This window comes from Pogona vitticeps, chromosome 3 (genome assembly GCF_051106095.1).
Source record: "Pogona vitticeps strain Pit_001003342236 chromosome 3, PviZW2.1, whole genome shotgun sequence".
In the NCBI taxonomy this organism is placed as follows: Eukaryota; Metazoa; Chordata; class Lepidosauria; order Squamata; family Agamidae; genus Pogona; species Pogona vitticeps.
This window is the reverse complement of record NC_135785.1, coordinates 75,180,279-75,201,840: the sequence shown is the minus strand read 5'-3', so window position 1 is coordinate 75,201,840 and position 21,562 is coordinate 75,180,279. Positions and strand designations below refer to the sequence as shown.

The following is a 21,562-nucleotide window of genomic DNA, read 5'->3' as shown; positions in this document are numbered from 1 at the left end:
TTTTTTCCCCCAGTTCAGTATAATGTGTCATTTGTTGCCCAATTTGCCTAATGGTAGGGCTGATCACCCTTCTCTGGATACTAATTATTATTAATAATTGCCAATGGTAAAAATACCAACAACATATTGTGATCTCTTTTCTTTGTGCCAAACATGAATTGTTAATGTTTTTACTGTCCAAAACACTCCTCTGTCTTTATTATGTATGTGTGTGTGCAAGCTGTGTGAGAGATTTGCTAATCTGGAGGCTGTAGTAAATATTTCTTTGTGTCAGCCTTTCATCTGTATTTCTAAACTTCATAACAAAACTTCAAGGGGAGGGAGAAAAGAAACTATTAGCTACAAATTAGACATTCTCAGGGAGGCCTAGAATTATTTTTCAGGATGGAGGGCTCAATTTCCCAATCTCAGGTGTATGATTAAAATCAATTAAATCACTCTTCCAATGTCAGCGTCAAGATTCTCCTGACAAATGAAATTATGCAAGAAAAGTGTTCTCTTCACTCCTCTACCCTTTCTCAGTATCGCTCACATCCACAAATGAGATCAAAATGTTCAGCTCAGGGATTTCAGAGATATTTTCCATAAGAACATGAAAAATCCCAGGAACCCTATGTAAGTAGACTTTATAGTCTCTAGTGGCAAGATTTTGATGGCCTCTGTATGGTTGGATATATTCATGACTAACAAAAATGAAGAATTACTGAGCAAAATTTAACCATTTGGACACCACACTCCATTTCCCCCCTCCCAAGAAATTAAAGTTTCATATGTGTTACTATATATTGTGCTGCAAGAATACATGTGGTAACCTTTGCATTTTTCTCTTTTTATTCACAGAGGTGTCCCTAATGACATTCTCTCACTGAAAAACCGAATTTTATCAGTCTCCTTCAGTTGCTTCCTAGTGAGTAGGGCAGAAAGCAGGGAGACTCAGCTTCAAATGACCATGACTTTCTCAGTGAGTCCTGAAGAGTTAATAATCATTCACAGTAGCATTCATCAAAATAAAGCCCTAAATTGCCATTACAGTATGAGTTGTGTGTGTGTGGGGGGGGTTCCCCTCCTTTTTTCTTTTCTTCTTGGTACAGGAAATAACCATTAAAGCAACAGATATATCTCATTTCCAGAGGTCCGTTCATGCAGCTGAACTATAACGCTGGCAAATTATTTACCTCTTAATTTGTTAAAACATATGGACTTGCGCTGAGATTTTCCCCAAGAGAGTTATGTCTATATTATTTGCTTGTTTGGTTTGACTTTGTTTTCCTTAGAGACGAACAAATGTTCTCTGCCTTTCAGAAGTTTTCCTGTTCTGTATATTTCTTCATCCATGCATTTGAGGGCAATTGGTATCACATGTCAGATTTTGGTCCTTGTGAAAGAAACCAGTCTAATTTATGCAACAGGAGAAAGTAGTAATAATTTTAGAGAAAATGACTGAGAAAGAGATAGCAGTGCTTAGACTTCAGAAGGAAATTCCTAGGTTCAGTTCTTAGATTAGTGTAAGTCAGTTTCCTTGGTCCTATTTTAAGTGTTCTTCTAGGGCAAGAGTGGAAAATTTTGGCTGGGCCAAGGCCAAATTTCCATTTGGCCACCAGTGCATGGATTGTACCCCTTCAGAAAGAGAAGCCTACAGAAGTAAGTGGCACAGGTCCCTAGTCATTTTCTAGGCTTGGCAGCAGATCTGCAGTTTTTATTTCATTCGATTTTAAGATGTGACATGAAAAAATATTGCTTACTGATTTCCTTATGTGTAAAAATGCATCCTTGGCTATTCTTGATCCGATAAGGAAGTTTCAATCAGAATGTTTACTTCAATTTTAATTTCTGATAGTTTGTTATTTCCTGTGGGCTTTCTTGATGGTCAGGAGGAATTTAGGCATCAGAAAACCAGAGCACTCTTGAGCGTGCAACTCTTTAAAGTTTCACGTGGAATCCCTGTGTATTCAACCATCTCCATCGTACTGAACTGTGGTTGTTTTCTTTTTTCCCTGCTTTAACAATTGTATGGCAACTAGGTACAATGTACTCCTCTCTGTGCTGGGAAATGATCTCTTCTTCCACAAATGGTTAGATTTTTTTTTTTTTTGAGTGACATGCCACAATTCACGAATCTCTTTATATTCATGGCAGGAAGAAATTGAGGTTAAAAAAATATATGAATGCAGGAGATGGCAAGATATGATTCAGCTTTCCTCTGCTGGTTTAGGATTTGTGCTCTCTGAGCTCTGTATGTTTAAAAGACCTAATCCTGTACATCTTACAAATAGGATAGCCATAGAAGTCACAACACTTCCAACAAACTACTCTGTGTCTTGAGTGCTCCAGCAATCAAAGTGGCAGAGTTGAAGCTGGTTTACTAATACAGACAGAAGATGAGTTACAGGCATCTTTGCTTTTCAGAGGTCTGGACCAGATCCCCTCATTGTCATTCACTGGTTAGTCTTGGTTATGTAGCATTGTGTCTTCCTCTTAATAAATTCATAATCCTCTTATTTATAAATTTTTATTCAGCTTAATCTGTGGTCTAAACCCAATTATTAGTCCCAAAAGAAGACACAATTGAATCAATGGAACCTTCGTAAGTCACCATGTATAGAAGTCTCATTGACTGAGTGCATCTATACTAGAGATGGACATGGACTGCCAGTTCATACCAGTTCTATTTTCAGCCCAACATGTTTCAGCACTTCCCAGCCTGCCTCCTCTGGTGGGTGCCCACTCTGAGGCAGTGCCCCAGCTTCTTGGCTGCTGCCTCTGAATGGGTGCCTGTCGGAGGAGGAAGAGCTGGGAAACGCTGAACACATCATCATCATCATACGCATCCTTCAGTCTCGAAAGACTATGGTATCGTGCTCTGCATGGAGGACTTGGAACAGTCTAGTGTGGCTGAGAAGGCCAATTCGAGAGTGACAATCCCTTCCACACTTAGGACAAATACAATCTGTACCCTGTCTAGCTCCCTGATTTTGCTGCTTTTGTGACTGCCTCTTTGCCTCAGCATGCTGGGCGAGGGTCTCTTCAAATTGGGAGAGGCCGTGATGCAACGCCTGGCTCCAGGCTGAACACTCAGATGTCAGGGTTTCCCATCTGTTGAGGTCCATTCTAAAGGCCTTCAGATCCCACTTGCAAATGTCCTTGTATCGCAGCCCTGGTCTCCCTCTGGGGCGATTTCCCTGCACTAGTTCTCCATACAGGAGATCCTTTGGAATCCGACCATCAGTCATTCTCACAGCATGCTGGAGCCAACGTAGGCGTCGCTGTTTCAGTAGTGTATACATGCTAAAAATTCCAGCTCGTTCTAGGACTACTCTATTTGGAACTTTGTCCAGGTGATACCCAAAAATGAATCAGAGGCAACGCATATGGAACGTGTTGAGCTTTCTCTCCTGCCGTGCATGAAGGGTCCAGGACTCACTGCAGTACAGGAGTGTGCTCAGGACACAGGCTCTATAGACCTGGATCTTGGTATGTGCTGTCAGCTTCTTATTGAGCCATACTCTTTTTGTGAGTCTTGAGAACATGGTAGCTGCTTTGCCAATGTGTCTATCCAGCTCGACATCTAGGGAAAGAGAGCCAAGGTACACAAATTCATGGACAACCTCCAATTCTTGCACGGAGATGGTAATAGAGGGAGGTGAGTCCATGCCCTGGCCCATGACTTGTGTTTTCTTCAGGCTGATAGTTAGTCCAAAGTCTTGGCAGGCCTTGCTAAAACAATTCATGAGTTGTTGGAGGTCTTTGGCAGAGTGGGCAACAATGGCTGCATCAGCGGCGAGGGTCTAACCATTGATTTTCACTCTGTATTCTTGAAGAGAGTATGGTCTAGGATATGAAAGCTGTAGGGAGAAAGAATATTGCTGGATATATTGATAAATGGAGACTGTATATTGGAACAGTAGTGCACATTGCCCTAAAACAACATTTAGGTATCAGCTATATAAATTATGCAACTTCCAAAGTTTATATTATATACTGTTTTAATGAGTACTTTGAAATTAACTGAAGTGATTTCTTTCTCTGCATTTTTTTAAGAACTGCAAAATGGATACCAGAGTTTCACCAACCCCACACTGTAAATGCACAACTACATATTCTAAACACACATACCCTTGCTGTACATAATGTATCTGTATAACTGAGTACAAACGGAGGGCTGGTGTTGGGAGTTGTGTACCATATTTTATTACTAATCTACAAGCGGGGACATGTGAAATAAAACAAGTTCTTGGGGAGTTATTTAGGGCCTATAATGGAGTTGTTTAGGATCATATACGCTCACTGCTCCTGATACCCGTAAAGCAGTTTGACACAAGGTGACAATAAAAAAATGGGGTGAAAATTAAGAAGGTGTTTTTGCAGCCCTCATCTGAGCTGCTGGAAGTAGGTTGGCATAGCAGTATTCTGATAAGATCAATTACCTTTTAATTTTATTGTCTCTCTGGTCAGGTTTCTAGCACCAAGATTTTCAAATTCTCATCAGCATTCACAATGTTTATAGCACACAAGAAAGAGCTCACCAGACAAAGCTAATTCAAGGTGGGATTTACCCAACTTTGTTTAGTTCATGTGTCTTCTTTTATTGTAGTATTATTATGGTATTGAGGAACTGCAATGAAATTTTATTTCTTTGGAATTGACACACAATGATTGAAACTCCTGGGAGGCAAACCATGGAAGAAATCCACCAGAGGCAGTTATGCACTAGAAGTTATCTCCTTTCTCATGTGCTTCCTTCCATCTTTCATTTTTCCCCTCCACAAAATCAACACCTCAAAGTGCTTTTTGGCTTTCATTTTGTTTATTCCATCCATAAATATTTTATTGCTTAAAAAGGGAAGCAGTGCTTGCTCCTAATTGTTTTTGATTAAATATGCTAATTACATTTTGGAATATTAATGACACATACGGTACTAAATGTTTTAATAATGCAATGAAATAAGCTGGCAAATATAACAACAAATTAACCTGAAACTGCTACATGATTTTCGGAATTTTATATTGTACTAATACAAACAAGAGGGTGAAATAAATAGTTCTTCATTTCGCCCTGGCTACCTAAAGTCCGGCTTTTTAGAATAATACAGAAATGAGACTTGACAGGCCTACATTTTGTGAGTCTTTAGGCCTAGTTTCTCTGACAGGCTTTGACTATCAGATTAGGCTGAAGGAAATTCACAAACCACAGTGCTTATGGGAGGATATGAGCAGCCGAAGCATCCGTCCAGGACAGCTCAGAGCAGCTTGCTTTGCTCCCATAGTTTCTGCAGTGACACTACCATTCCTATTTCTGCCTTACCCTTTTGGTTGAAGTGTACAGTACTTGTGTTTCTGTGCACCTTTATAAAAATAATTCCTGTAACTAGACAGAAAGTGAGGCAAAATAATGGAGGAGGTGATATGACAAGCTGAAACTACTTTGAAGAAGATACGAGGCAAAATTTGTAGAGGGTGGGAGTGGGTATAAAACTCTGTCCTTTTTTGAGCAGAGTTATTTGTTTTTAAAATACAGATTGATTTTATAAAATATTGACTAACTATATGGGGCAGGAAATATCTTTGTTCCGAATATGTGCAAAGCAAGGGAACTGCTCTATCAACACCAAGAGATCTCTTCCCACCAACTGCTATGTCTGTCAGTAGACCTTCCATTTCGGTTGTGCAACACTAGAGCCAGCCACAAGGGGAAATTTCACTGTTCCATTGCTCTGGGAATTCTTTGGAACACTGAGATTTCTTTAGATCAAGGAAAACCAAAGGAGGCAGCTGCAGGTCTGGGCATGGGACATTAGAAAGCCCCCATTAATTTCATTGTATGAATGGAGATCTTCCTGGTGAAATCTTTACTATTAGTTTTTGTGACTTGCTCCAGTATATAAGCCACTCATGTACTCTCCAGGGAAGACAATAATCCATTTCTAGAAAATAGCAAGTGATTTATGGGTTATTCTGTAAGGACACAAACCACGCCTCTTCTTCCAGACTCATCTTGTAGGCTGCCTCCAGAAAGTTCGTCCTGCTAACACAAATACTGTGTTGGTGCTCCTGGACTTCAGGGCCTGCTTCTACCATTAGGAATTGTCTTTGAAGATACATACCATACTGGCTGGTTCTGTTGTATTCTTCTACAAATTAACATAAGAACTAGACAGATATTTAAGACATGGTTAATTAGAAAATGTGAAGAAGGGAAAGATTTCAGGAGACAGGGACAGCCTGAAAAAGATGCTTCAGTTGTGTGGAAAGGGTTCATGTACAGACAAATATTTACTGTTTCATACAAATTCTTGCATGATGCAGACAGTCTTCTGCAGAAGCAATCCAATGGTAGTACTTCTGGAGTGAAAAGATCTGCTGACAGGGTGCTGTCATTTTCCAGGGAGTGTCCAAATATGTTCACAGTCCTCATATTCTTTGTGGAGGGTTCCTTCATGTTCTCCAGTGAAGACAGTGATATTCAGGGAGAAGAGTTAGACTTCTTTTCCTGCTCATATTGCTAACTAACCTCCTTCTTTCTTTTTTCTTTTCTTTTCTTTTGGAATGCACAAATAGGACTTAAAACTAATTTACAGAAGTACTGTTTGTATTTTGTTTGTTTGTTTGTTTGTTTGTTTGTTTGTTTGTTTGTTTGTTTGTTTCAGGGATCGAAGTATCTTTGGCCAGCTCTCGCATTAGGAACACTGAAAGACTAACAAGGAACAGAAAAGGCATTTGATGCAACTGACATTCTCAAAGTAACTATAATGGAAGTCCTGAGACTATTATGACACAAAGTTCAATCTGCCTTGGAAATCCATGCATTTGCAAGAGCTGGGCTACATTTCAGTACAATGCAACACAACGCAATACAATACAATTCTCACAAAGCCACATGAATATTTTTAACATCAATGGCTAACAACGCTTACACTTGAAAAATGCACCAAAAAGTCCCCCCCCCCACTCAGCTAAATTGTATATGGGGCAGAGGAGTAAGAATGCATTCCCTTGAGAGAAATAAAAAAAAACCACAGATGTTTGCAAATTGATATAGGAGAAGAATGAAAATTGGACTTGGAAAAAACAAAAACTTCAATTCACCATTGCCCACATGATCTAATGTTAAAGCTGAATACTTCACGGTTCAGGGCAGATAAAAGAAAATACTTCACACATAGTTACACCGTGTAATTTGTTACCACAAGGTGCTGAAACAGCCACCAGTTTGGTTGGCCTTCTAAGGGGACAAGACAAATTCATAAAAGAGAAGAAAGCTTTTTATGGCTACTGATCATAATAATGGATATATTTCCTCCAGTACCAAAAGCAACAATATACTGAAAACAAAATACTGAAGAAGTGCACAGACAGGTTCCCTCAAAAGAGAAGAATATCTTGGTGCAGAAACTGTAATTTCAGAAGGTGAAAGTTGCTCTTTCCAATCCAGAAGAAAAAAAACATGTCAAAGTTGCAGTAACTATAAGATCATTGTACTAATTTCCTGTGCAAGCAAAGTGAGGCTCAATATTTTGTAACTGAAACTTTCACCATATATGGAATGAGAAATGTTGGATGCTCAAGCTGGATTTAGAAAAGGAAAGGGCACTAGAGATTATTTTGCAGATATATGTTGGCTACTGAAGCATAAGGCAAGAATCCTCAGGGAACCTGGGTTTGAATCCCTCCTCAGCTATAGAAATTCATTGGGGGCAAGTAAAACCACAAGGAACGTGGTGGCACTGTGGGTTAAACTGCAGAAGCCTCTGTGCTGCAAGATCAGAAGACCAGCAGTCGTAAGATCGCATCCACACGACGGAGTGAGCTCCCGTCGCTTGTCCCAGCTCCTGCCAATCTAGCTATTCGAAAGCATGTAAAAATGTGAGTAGATAAATCAGTACCACCTCGCTGGGAAGGTAATGGTGTTCTGTGTCTAGTCACACTGGCCATGTGACCATGGAAACTGTCATCGGACAAACGCTGGCTCTATGGCTTGAAAACAATGATGAGCACTGTGCCCTAGAGTTGGACACGACTGGACTAAATGTCAAGGGGAACCTTTACCCTTACCTAAAACCACTCCTTAAATATCTTACATACATTGAAAACCCAATTAAAGTTGCTATAACTCAAATGCAACTTGACAGCACATAACAAGAAACTGTGATATAACAAAAATTTCAGAAGAAAATCCATGTGCGCTTTATAGATTACAGCAAAATCTTTGACTGTGTGGATAATGAAAAGCTATGGGCTGTATTAAAAGAAATAAGTGTGCCACAACATTTGATTGTCCTGGCGTGTAACATATACTCCATACAGAAACCAATTTTAGGGCAGAATACTATGAAACGTAATTGATTACTAGTAATATGAAATATTATGGTGCTAAGCCACTGTGTTCTTTAAAGTCTAGTGCTAATTTTTTTTCAATTAAAAATTAACATATGTATTATTACTAATGAGGGGCAAGTAGGAAAGATAGACAAGAAGTTACTGGGGGCATCATACACTGTGAAATGAAGACACACCCATTGAAAGTGCAAAAAGTACAAGAATATTTGATTACTCCATGCAATACCAATATGAACCAGGAATGATGGCAAAAGCTGTAGTCTACATGAGAAAAATATAGAGCAGGGAGGATATTGGCATGACCCTTGTGAGACCTAGACCTCAAAGCAAGACAAATACCAGTCTGGACAAAGCTGAGTGGAAGAAGATGGAAGCAGAAAATACTAATTCTTCTATATACCGTAAAACATGCTAGAAGTTCTATTGTGCCAAATTCTTACCACAGTCCTCTGTTGGAAGCCATGTAATATTATAGGGTAAACCAAGAATGCTTGCCTTGAGAAATCCATTTCAGCCTCTGTGGTGAAAGAAGCATTTTCCAGTGAAAAGGATCAAAAAAGGCAATTTCAAATTCTTAAAAATCAGGATTTGATCCTCCTTATCTTAAAGTGAAAGTTCAAAATAAATACGGTGCATCCATATTGCCACAAAATTGAATTATTCCTGTTTTGTGGTAGAACACAGCTACAACTGGAATATATACAGAACTTAATATGTGATTCCCTTCATATTCGTGCTGCAAAAAGAGTGAGCATTATTTTCTTTTGTTTACATCTGATTATCCCTCCAGCCTTTTTTTTAAAAGGCCGCTAGTTGATATTTCTTAGTTTTGCTACAAAGCTATGCTTCTTTGCTTTTTAATTGCAATTCTTTTGTGGCCAGGGGGAGGGTATTTGTTTGCAGTGCTTTAATATCTATGTAGGAGAATTTGTAAAATAAACAGAATCAAACATAGGGTGAAATAAATACACAAATGATTATGAAGTCCTATCAGATCAATCTAAATTAGAAGGAACAAAGCAGTTTATTTCAGTTAAGAACTAAAGCCAAGCTGAGAACTTGGCTATATATGCACACCCTCTTCTCTCTCATAAATACACACTTTCCCTTAGGACTGCCATATTTGAGTTCAAATCTGTTCAAATCTTGTAGCCTTTTGGAGAGTGGGATTTGAACTTTGAAACCATCTAAACAATAAAAACTTTGTTAATGACAACTCAGATAATAATAATCAGTGTATGAACTTTCCATATTTCATTTCCCTTTCCCCATTGGTTACATCCTCTCACCCACAAATATGAACAATGACCTGCCAATTGATGCAAGATCCTATACATCCCATGAAGTGAGCTGCCATCCTGAAACTCACCCGATAAATAAACCTCATTGTTTTTAAAGAGGTGCATTTTTTGTTTCAGTTTTTGTTACAATAGGCTAATATGACTACATTTCTAAAAATTTTGAAATGTATTCCTTTTTGGAAGAAACGATGGCTGAAATCCTATTGCATATTTTCATCAGTGTAACTTTCAGTGGCAAAATGCCACAAGTTAAGAATTCATCATAATCATTTCCTATCACAACTAGTGTGTGATAGGAAATGCCTATACTGACTTAGCTTATGGCAATTTGCTTCCGAAAGTTACACCAGTGAAACTACACAGCTAGGTGCAACTAACAGGATTGTGGCCAGTAGATATTCAAAGCAAGCACCAATGTCATGCAGCAGATTGATTTTCCCTTTGAGCACAGCCCTCCCATGTGCACATGTACAAGTTGGCTGAAGTGGTTTGAGCTCCCATTCAATTTGACTTAAGCTATGATCTGAATCAATTTGTACATTTGATTTCTCCAGAACCAAATCAAGTCATCCTACTTTATTCTGAACCTATCAAGCAAGCCAATACTGTTTTGAATTTGGGATTTGTCCAAATCCAATGTACATCCCTTATAATAATCATTATCCTTTGGGTTGAACTAGGGCCTTGGACAAATATTGTTTGCAAAAACAGGGCAAATTAAGGTTTTATCTGTAATTCCGTGATGACTTCAGGGCAGAGCAGGTAGTTTGTTGGTCACACCCAAGTGAAACAAAGCCACAATGCCTCTTTCATACTGCATTTGGCATTCATAGATAGTCAGCAATTTGAATCAACGAAAGAGGAAAAGTAATAGAGTAGACTGAGCTAATGGTGCCAAAGGAGAAATCAAGTGACAAATGGACCCCAAATAAATGCCCTGAAGGCTCCAACTACTGAGGCGTTAGGGATGATTCAGACTACAGTCATTATGCAGTATATACCACTTGTCCCCTTCAAGTTAATCTGTCAGCCATTTTATGGAGGTGTGGGGCAAAAAGAAAGACTTGCATCAGACTCTGATAGCTTTTATGCATTTCAGCACATTCTTTTTATTTGTTGTCTCATTTACTTTATTAAATGTCCCTGAAATATTATTACTCTGTTAGGACAGAGTCTATATGCGATTGTGGAAGTATGATTGTGTCACCTTTGACTGGACAGGTCACACTATTAGAACATAGCCCCTCAGGTCATAGCTGTTGTTTTTCTCTCTCCCCCCCCCCCAATTTATGAAATTGTTTTGTTTTGTTTTTCAAACAGAGATCCGGAAGAACTCAGTTAATGCAATGGATCTGGGGATGGAGTGAGTTGGAATGTCTCCTGAGGAACAGACAGTAGATGGCACCAATCTGTATGCCCTTTATTCAGGTTCAGAGTAAGTTGAGTAATTTGAACCTAAAAATATACTGCATAATATTGATACATTATATGTCAATCATACATTCACTGACATATGTTTAGACAACATTCTCAGCTTTTATTTGCCACATCTAAATTGTACTGACTCAAAAAGCTGGAAGGATAAATTGAGCTAAAAATGATAGAATGCCATATATAGTAGAAATGCACACACATAAATATTCATAAATCTGTATCTAGTCTCACTTATTTTGATATTTATCAGATACATGAGTACACAACTAAGGACAGACCTTGCTAGATTAGACCAGCCGTTCTCAATCTCTTTTCTTTTCTTTTCTTTTCTTTTTTTGCCCTGGTGCTCTTAGGAGCTCTTCCCAGGTTTCGGGGCCTCCTGTCAAGCAAGGGTGGTATTTGGTTGTGTGTAAACAAGGCTACAACATGAACAGATGAATCAGTGGCCCTCTTCAAATCTGCCAGAGCCCCTCAGGGTGCCATATGGCCCTCATTGGAAATGGCTGGATTATACCAAAAGCCTATCCAGTCCTAAACCCTGGGCAAACTAAATGTGTACACCTTTCACTCATACCAGTCAGATAACCTTGAAAGCTCACTGGTTGGATGGAAGGGCAAAAGCCCTCTCAGACTCTTGCTTCTCCAAAGTGTCCAGCTGCTGGACGGGCATTCGCGCCCTGGAACGGCATGGCTGTGCTTTGCCCCAACGTCCCTGAATGGCGCGAGATTGTTGGAAGCCACGTGAGGGGGAGCGTGCTTATTTAAGAAAGCACTCCCCTTTGCCCTCTTTTCCTGTTCGGGCCCCCACCCACCCTCTCTAATTCTAGTGTGACTTAGCTGGTCACCTTTTTAGGGGCCAGATAGGAATTTTTGACCTTCAGCCTAATTGGCTTTTGGCTGGGGGGATTTTTCACCTATGCCACACTGGAGAAAGGGTTGTTGGTATTTTGGTGGTTTATTTGTTCACACGGGCGGGTAGTGCAGAAAAACAGGTTGTCTCAGTGTGTCCCGTTTGTAATTTAAGTTTGCCAACAGCGCATCTAACCTCTTGGCTCTGCAGATCATGCGTTTACAGGGCTGGTGCGGGGAAGAGGCGCTGGGCCACTTCTGGACCAACAGTCATCAATTAAAGATGTCTGGAGGTTCTTGCTGTTGGTAAGACAGTGGGGACCTGGAGCTGGGGACTCACCCAATGGCGTTTCAGGGGGTATTTCGATACCCCTGGCTTTTCCTGTTTCCGCACTACAGCAGGTCCCCTCTCTTTTTATAATAGTTGAATAATTGGTTGAATTGATGGGATTAATTAAATAAAGTGTGGCCCATATTTAAATCCATATTGTTGTCTCCCGTCCTTATTCCGGGGCTGGGGGGCAAAGTGGTATTTGGACACTCGTGGCTTCTGATCTTGGAGGTAACTTATAGCTTTTGGGACTAGGCCTTATTGTTCATGAATATGTCTCCTTTGAAGGCATCGAGATATTTTAGCTGGCACTACCACCACATTTTGTGAAAGCAAATTCCATAATTTAACTCGTTGCTATTTCAACAAGTGCTTTGGTAACCAAACCTGCTACCATCAGCTTCGCTGCACGCACCCAGAACACTGTTATGTAAATAAACTCTGAACTCTATTTATCATGTGAAAAGTATTAATACGTTTATCACTATACTATTTGCCACTTTCTTGGCCACCCATTTAGTTACTGTTTTCCTCTGCATTTTTAATTTTGCTGGGTATCCATTAATCCTACAAATCAAACTTACACATTTTTTAATAGATTTGTGCATTCTTATTAAACACCATCATCTCTTTGCATGCCCATGCACAGCCTCTAATCTTGTGACAGGCATGCTACTCATACAAACATGGTCTGCATTTTCAAAATGAATCGCATAAACCCATAGACAATAATTTATTAGAGTGATTTTCCTCTGGGTTTAATTGCTTATTGATTTTAGGATCTTAGATGGTCAAATACCACTATATAGTTAGCTCACAATTGCTATGCAGGTACAATAAAACCGCAGAGTTACAAATACTATGGGGAATGTTCATAAATGTGAACAAGCACAAGTGGTAGATGAAGGATTCGACAAAAGGGTCTGAATGTTCACATTTATGAACATTCAGACCCTTTTGTTGAATCCTTCATCTACCATTCATATATGCTTCCAAGCACAATTAGACATACAGCTCTCTGTATTCCTTTCAGTAGAAAAGCTGAGGAGCATCCTTATTGTTTGGGATTGTTCTAGGAAAATATAAAGGATTATATGGCCTTTTTAGAGCTTTTTTAAAAAAAATATGGCAAAATATAGTTATTTTTTAAAGCAGCTCAGATTAAGCCAATTGAGGGATTGTGTGAAAAAACAGTGTAAACTTTTTTTTTTTTGATAAGGTAGGATTTTGCAACAATTAGTTCCAAGTGAGCCAAAATCAGTGGATGATCTCGGGCCACTTAAACTCCTTCTCAACCCAATCTGTCTCATAGGACTGTCAAGGAGAGCCAAGCCCTGAAGTCCCAGGAAGAAAGGAAGGATCTAAAAGTAAGAGATAATACTAATACCATTTTTAAATAAAGGAGAAGCATGAATATCTGCTTGTACATCTCTCGAAGGCAGGTTCACTGCCAGCAACAAACAGACAATAGGTCTTGTATGCTTTCTTTTTCAAGCCCATTTTGACATTTGTACTAAATCCTTTGCCAAATCATGCTGGCAAGAGGACTGGCATTCGACTGCAAGATCCAGAACAATATCATCATAAATACATACATTAAGGAATCACAGTAAATGTATTAATGTAATACGAACTCCCCATCCCCACTCGGTTAAGCTAGAAAGATATATCATGACAGTTTTAATATGTTTAATATGTTTGAAATGAGCAATTTTAACCATCACAATGTAGATTGAATGAGTCAAAATAGCATCATCATTGTTTCACTGCTAAGCAGGAATGAAAGGATAGGAGGGGGAAAAAAAGGTTTTATCCTACTGCTCTTTTAGTGGCTTTTGATTCCCACCCCAGGGACAGCCCACCTCTTGGGCTCCATCAATCCAGTCTCTTTCTATGAACCCTCTGCCACCTCTCAAACCTGAGAGTGATGAATTAGTAGAGACAGTGTGTTGCTGTATACATGTCTGCCCAGGGATGAGTTGGGAATATTCATCTCATTTCACTTGTGACCTTTTTCTGTTCCACAAACCCAAAAGGTCTGGGCTGCATAATAGCAGCTCAGAAGAAAAGCAGAGACGCACACTAACCTATAGATACTTCACCATTTGCTTGACCTTACACTTTTAACAGTCTGTGCTAATTTTTCATTGCATAGTCAATATCTATTATACAAATTAAGTGGTAATAGGTATTTGTATTTTTAAAAAAAAAACAATTAAGCTGATTACACAAATCTTTAACCAAGCAGTGACTAATCCAAGGCACAAACATTCCTTTGATAAGATACATTCAAGCAAACATTTTTGTGGCAAAATGTTATCAGATAGCAAATAATTAGGTCAAGATGCTCCATTCAGATCATTAAGCGATGGTATTCAGAGCATTCCAGAAGGGACCACTGTGGAATAAGTACTTGGAGTTCCTTTGTGGCTTCTGGTTAGGTTGCTAAATTCATTGATGTTTCTTTAAGTAACCATATTCCCACACTGTGATCCAGAGGAAATCTTTTATCAGATTGGTCACAAACAAATTATGGCATACTGTGTGTAATTCATGGTTACACTGCATTTTGCATCCTCCTGCAGTTGCAAAGTAACATTCGCTGGAAAGGGATAATATTCTGAATTCTCTAAGAATGTCTAGGAAGTTTATTCTGACTGCTTGTCAACCGAGGAAAACATTGAAGAAGAACTGACACAGTGCCTGAAAACCTGTTGCTTAATGTATTTAGTAACTACTAAAGTATGCCTATTGAATCAGTGAGGATTTAATAAGTCAACTCCTCTGTAAATTCCAATGATTCAGTGGGCCCAGTCTCTACACTAAGCAACAAGATTTCAACTGCTAACATATAAAAAGATTTTACAGAATGTTCCAAGCTCTGACAGAACTCCATCAACGACATCCTGTCTGAAGACTTTAGAGACAAGACTTGACCAGGAAAGTTCTCTGAATGTAACCCCATTTTAATAAATGTGGGAGGTAGTCTTGGTCTTCTGCTTCATATTCCCAGGAGCAGCTAGTCTGTGGCTCCTCCAGTTCCTCTTCCTCCTCTTCTCTTCTCATGTTAAGCCAAAATAATACAAGGAACTATTCAAAATGTATAATCTCCTTAATTCAGTTTCTCCATTTGTGGTATATGATCCTGTAGATATAAACAGTTTGGTAGAACTACAGAATAGAGGAGTACATCTGAAAGAAAACTTACTGGTTAAGTCTGCTTACATTTTAAACTGCCACTAGTGAAAAGCTGCAATTTCAAAAGTCACTAAAGGTCACTTGCTTGAAAATACATGGCAAAACGTCCCAAGTCAAGTTGTAGTCATTTGCAAGCTTTCTCTGATATTCTGTCACCCTACAATCTGATACTTTTCCTTCAGTGCTTATAAAAATGGACAACCACTTCAGAATCCCCCAGTCAGCATGGCCAGAAGGCTGTAGTCCAAAAAAGTAACTTTTCTAAATTCTAATCCTTGTGACAAATGGCAGATCCAGATCCCGATTTGTGTAAGGGTCAAAGGTACTTTGTATTTTGTTTCTGTTCTAAATGATATATTCTTCTCTGATGTTTTAGCCTTGAACATATCCCAAATTTCGACATTTGAAATCTGCATTCAAGAAAGTGCTCAGTGTCTGTATATCTGTATAATGTCAAGGGTTAAGTAACCACATTTCTCAGTGTGGTAAGTGTCATTTGAAAAGTTCTCATGAGCAAACCAATTGTTTGGCTTTCCACTTTCAGTGTTTGGTTTCTTGTTACATGAAGCATGGAGAGTTTAACTAAGCTGTTTTTCATTGTTTAAAGGAAAGTAAATTGCATATCCCCCAGAGATGATCTCCAGTTTGGTTTCCAACATGGCTATTTCTTGTTTCCACATTAAAGGTCCCATACAACAATATTAAAAATTAGAGACCTGTGGAGCTTTGTTTTTCTGAAATATATTGCATTTTATAGGGCTGTTGTATTCTGGAATTAAGAAAAGCCAAAGCTTGTGATTGCATGGATCCCTGAGAGGGAGCGAGGGAGGGAGGGAGAGAGATTTACATGGCCATTGCGTGGACACCTACCATTCTGTCTTGAGAATATTGTAATATTCCACTAATTTTATATTTGTCTATTTTTTGCTGGTATGAGGGGAAGATGAAGGAGGAGGAGGAATAGGAAACAGAGGACTTTCATCTCTTTTATGCTATTCATTTCATTTGAATAGCAACAGAGGTATTTTACTGCTATAATGTAATAAAGTAACATTTTAAAAACGCAAACATTGAAACGATTCTTAAAATTGAAAATAGAAAAAAATATTTACAAAAATTGTGTGCTATCTTAAAGCAATCAGAAATGGAAATTATTCTTGATACATTTGAGGGTGTGTTGCTGGTGTATGTGTTATTGCTTTTTTTGTTAGAAGTGGACAGTTACATAGGGAGTGAGTACCATTTTCATTTGCCTCAGTAAGCTACAATCATCTCTTTTTAGGGGCTTAAATATGCCCTGAGGAAAGATTTTAAAATGGCTAATCATTTGTGGGATGTGAACCACCATTCTTCTGGGATGTGGTTGACCATTTTTACAAAGTATGTTTATTTGGTGGAGGTATTGGGAGGATCTGTGGGGCCCTGAAGCTGCATATGGGCCACAACCCTGTTACTCCTATCTGTAGTTTAAAGTAAGAACAATGGAAATGGCACAAATAATTGTTGGACAAAAGTTCCAGGCTGGGTATCTGTCACTGATTTGCAAAGACCAGGCTCCCTTTATTATGTTACATCTGTGCAAGAAAAGCAAATCACTATCTCCAAAGCAGCAGCAGCAGCAAGAAACTCTAGAACCCCTGCTTTTGCAGATTCTGTAACTTTGAGCTAGTGTTCCAGGTCTTCATAACCTATCTGACACCAACCAACTATTGCACCGCATTGCCTTATCTCCCTCTGTCCTCTGTTCCTGTTTCACTTACCAAATTTCCGAACTTCTATATTGAGAGTTGGAAAGCTCCATCTGATGGTAATAGACAGATGTGTAAACAATGAAATAGCTGTGTGGAAATTCTTTTGCCCCCAAAAAGTTTCCAACAGTTTCACTCTAGCAGCACAGAAATTTATTTATTTATTTATTTGATTTGATTTTATTTGTACCCCGCCTATCTGGACCACCGGACCACTCTAGGCAGCTTAATGACAATATTCAGATAAGATGAGGTTGAAAAGTTATTTTGCTTTATGAAGAATCAGTTAAAAGTAAACAGAGATAAAGCAGAAAGATCCCAAGCAGCCACACCCAGGCAGCAACTGGAACCTATTTTCTAACAGGCAGATTGTAGTTGTAACCCTCTTATGACACATATGTATTTCACAAATTAAAAGCACTCCTTTAGGAGGACAAGACAAAGGACAAAACTGAAGCCAGGGAGAGGTAATAGAAAAAGCAGCAATAAAATATTTAAAATGTATAGAAACAGAGAATAATGTAAAACTGTGAGCAAAATTACCTGCTGAAGTCCTTTGTAAAAAAAGAAGGTCTTCATCAGCTTCTGAAAAATGGTCAATGAAAACATGAGAAGGGCTTTCATTGGAAAAGAGTTCCTCTTCCAGAGCACAACAATTGAAAAAAGTCTTCTTCCTGTTCCCAAGAAAACCCCTCTCCTGAGTTATTGGGACATACAAGAAGGCCTTTGAAAATGATCTCAGTATATATGCAGTTCTGCATGGCATCAGGCAATCCTTCCACTCTCCTTATCCTACTCTATTCAGAGGGATAAAAAAACCCCACTTTGAATTGAACCCACACCAGAACATGCCATTCCCATGGAAACTAATACAATGTTTTTAAATCCTGGTCATTCAAGGACTGAGTGGGGGTGTTTACCATAAAATAGTGGGAATGGCTCTCCCTCGTATTCAAGGTGCTCATGGTTTCAATAAGGGAGACATTTACTCCCATTATAAAGCCCCTATTGAAAATAATATATCTGTATCTGTGATTTGAAAACTCTTCATATGCAGTCCTATGTAGGACATATTGCAGTAATCAGAACATGAGGAGACACACATTAACTGGACCAGATCAATATTCTCAGAAACAAGTAATGCTGCAATATGATCTTCAGATATGCAAAGGCACTCTTTGCTCCTGCCAAGACTTAAGCATCCCAAGGTGAAGGCTGGGTCCAGAGGAATATCCTCAGAGCCCAGTTTTCAGGGACCCTCTTATCCAATTGTTCCTTGAATCATTGAGGAAGGAAGGAAGGAAGGAAGGAAGGAAGGAAGGAAGGAAGGAAGGAAGGAAGGAAGGAAGGAAGGAAGGAAGGAGATTTTGGCTGGATCCAGCATGGCCCTTCTTAAGTTCTCATAATACCTGCAGGCTAGGAATGTGTACTATATTTAGCCAAATGTGTAAATACAAACTGAAGCAAGGGTATTTCTGCATTTCAAAGGTGATCCAAAGGTATTAAAGGACTAGAGAGGCACCCCTCCCCCTGATCCTTTATGCCAAATCCAACATTTACATATCAAAGCAGTAGATAAAGAGAAGGGAAGAGTTGGACACAACTTAACCACTAAACAACAACAACAAAGAGAGGAGAAAACTGTCATGCTTCACCCAGCTGAGTCATCTTCGGAAGCCTCAGAAGCTCAGAGAGAAGGCATAGGCCATACCAGTCAGAGAGAACAGGGAAGACCAGGGGAGCTTTGTAAATATGCAGGCTACTATTTGCCTAAAGCAACAAAAAGAGCTCTTTTGTTGGAGTAGAAACAAAGATGGTCTCAGGATCCAAAAAGCTCCTGGAAAAGCTGGGTGCCTGGAGGAGGCATGCTGAGAAGAACTATAAACTCTCAGTTAGCTGAATCTGGAATACAACTGTCCAACCTGATTCATATCTGATTCTGATTCTGCTTGTCCAGACTTTCTGGAATTCCCTGAAAGTTGAATTGACAGACAATCTTACTTCTGCCTGCTTCCTGGTTGAGAAGGTGAATCGTCTACAGCACTGAACTTTCAGCTTGACCTGCAGACTTTTGAACAATAGCCCCATGCTCGGAAATGGACTGGCCTTGATGGCACAGCCCCTGGCACAACCTATCAGGATTACACGACTCACACACTCTCTCTCTCTCTCATTCAGGTACTTATGTACTGCCCCATACACAGCATTAATAGGGTGGTGTAAGAGAGAGTATGCTCTTTACTGTATAAATGAACCTTCCTTGACTTTCTGATTGCAAAATCATTGATTAAAATAATGAAGTGGCCATAGCACCACTAATTTCAGATTCAGGGAAGATGAAGGGCAGGAGAAGATAAAAAGGACAGCGAGTAGAGAAAAGAGCAAGCTACATGCTTTGCTCTTTTAGGAAGGAACTAAGGAGGGCTATACCATTGCCCTTTTAAATTCTTTAACACACTCCCTTCCCTGTGCCTGCTTGAGGAACCTGCTCTGCTCACTGTTGAGATCAGAACTTTCTTCTGGAAACTGGTGGAGGGGGAAGGAAGTGGAGCGAAATCTAAAAATAAAACAGAGCACTGAGTTCTGCAGAAATCCTTCCTTTAATTTTGCTGCAGTCGGTCTATGACCTAGTCTTGTCATCTGTATTTACCCATTTGCAGGCATGGATTTTCATGGAGAACCAGAAACACACAAATACATCAGCAAGGACCAAGCAAGATTAGGTCTGTGTATCTCCAAAATGATACAGGGAAGGTCTGTCACTAATTTAAGGGCGATTAATTACTGGATAGCTCAGTAGTTTGGCTGTTGAGCAAGAGGTTGGGAGTTCAATTCCCCACCATGCCTCATAGACAGGGGCTGGAATCTATAGGGTCCCTTCCAGCAAACAATTAGAAGCCATTAGCTCCACAAAAGACCATCTCCTGATAAATGATTTTGATAATGCTTTAACTGATTTGTTGATATGCATTTTTGGACTCTCCTTGAAGCATTAACTGGGGACTATAATAATAACCAGCTGCACTTTAAAAGATAGCAGTCTTGTACTACTTCTGTCTCCAGTGAAAAAGGTCAAGTTTGTTTGTTTGTTTGTTTGTTTGTTTGTTTGTTTGTTTGTTTGTTTATTTATTTATTTATTTATTTATTTATTTATTTATTTATTTATTTATACCCCACCTATCTAGTCATTTCAACCACTCTAGGCGGCTTACAACATAAAGGATAACAAGTTCAAGAAAAATTTATAACAATTAATTAATTAAATGATTCAGCAAGATGGGAAAAATACAAAATAAATCAAATAAAGAGAAAAATATTAAAAAAGGAAAGAGGACAGGAATTAACTGGAAGGAAGGCCTGCCTATACATCCACGTTTTTAGTTGGTTCTTAAAAGTACCCACCGAGGGTGCAGCGTGAATCTCCGGAGGTAGGTTATTCCAGAGACGAGGAGCCACCGCTGAGAAAGCCCGGTTTCTAGTTCTTTCTTTCCGGGCCTCCCTCAGCATCAGACTCCTCAGCCTCACCTCCTGGCTCACGCGGGTGACATGGGTAGAACTAGTTGGGAGTAAGCGTTCCGCCAAGTATCGAGGTCCTAAACCGTTTAGGGCTTTATATGTAAGCATCAACACTTTGAAGTCAATGCGGAAACGGATGGGCAGCCAGTGCAGCATGGCCAGAGTAGGAGAGATATGTTGGTATTTTCTCACTCCAGTAAGGAGTCTGGCTGCCGCATTCTGCACCACTTGAAGTTTCCACATCAGCTTCAAAGGAAGCCCCACGTAGAGCGTGTTACAGTAGTCTAATCTAGAAATTACGAGCGCATGTACTAACGTAGTGAGCGGCCCCGTGTCTAGGTAAGGTCGCAGCCGGGCAATCTGCCAAAGGTGGAAAAAGGTGGTGCAGACTACCAACGCCACCTGCGATTCCATGGTGAGCATCGGGTCCAGGTGTACCCCACGCTGTGGACCCCACTCTTCGCAGCTAGGGCCATCCCCCCAAACATGAGGGAGTTTCCCAAGCCACCATCCACAGGGCCACCCACCCTCAGAACTTCCGTCTTGTCTAGGTTCAGCCTCAGCCCGTTCTCCTGCATCCATTGCTGTACGGCCCCCAGGCAGCGCTGGAGGGACAGGATGGCATCACCTGCAGTTGGTGAAAAGGAAATATAGAGCTGCGTGTCATCAGCATATTGATGACACAATGCTTCACACCCCCTGATGACTCCACCCAGCGGCCTCATATAGATGTTAAACAGCATTGGGGAGATGATCGACCCCTGTGGAACCCCACAATTGAGATTTCACAGGGCCGAAATACTCTCCCTAAGCTGCACTCTCTGGGGGCGGTCCTCCAAGGAAGGAACGGA

The 21,562-nt window shown here is 39.8% G+C and overlaps 1 long non-coding RNA gene across 1 annotated transcript; it reads left to right on the top strand.

The window, feature by feature from the left end:
* The first annotated feature begins 896 nt into the window (after window positions 1-896).
* On the top strand, window positions 897-19,764 carry LOC140705495 (uncharacterized). The gene is made up of 4 exons (XR_012084889.2): window positions 897-961; window positions 10,956-11,070; window positions 13,562-13,616; window positions 15,824-19,764. It is a non-coding gene; the product is annotated as an uncharacterized LOC140705495 (long non-coding RNA).
* The last annotated feature ends 1,798 nt before the right edge of the window (window positions 19,765-21,562 follow it).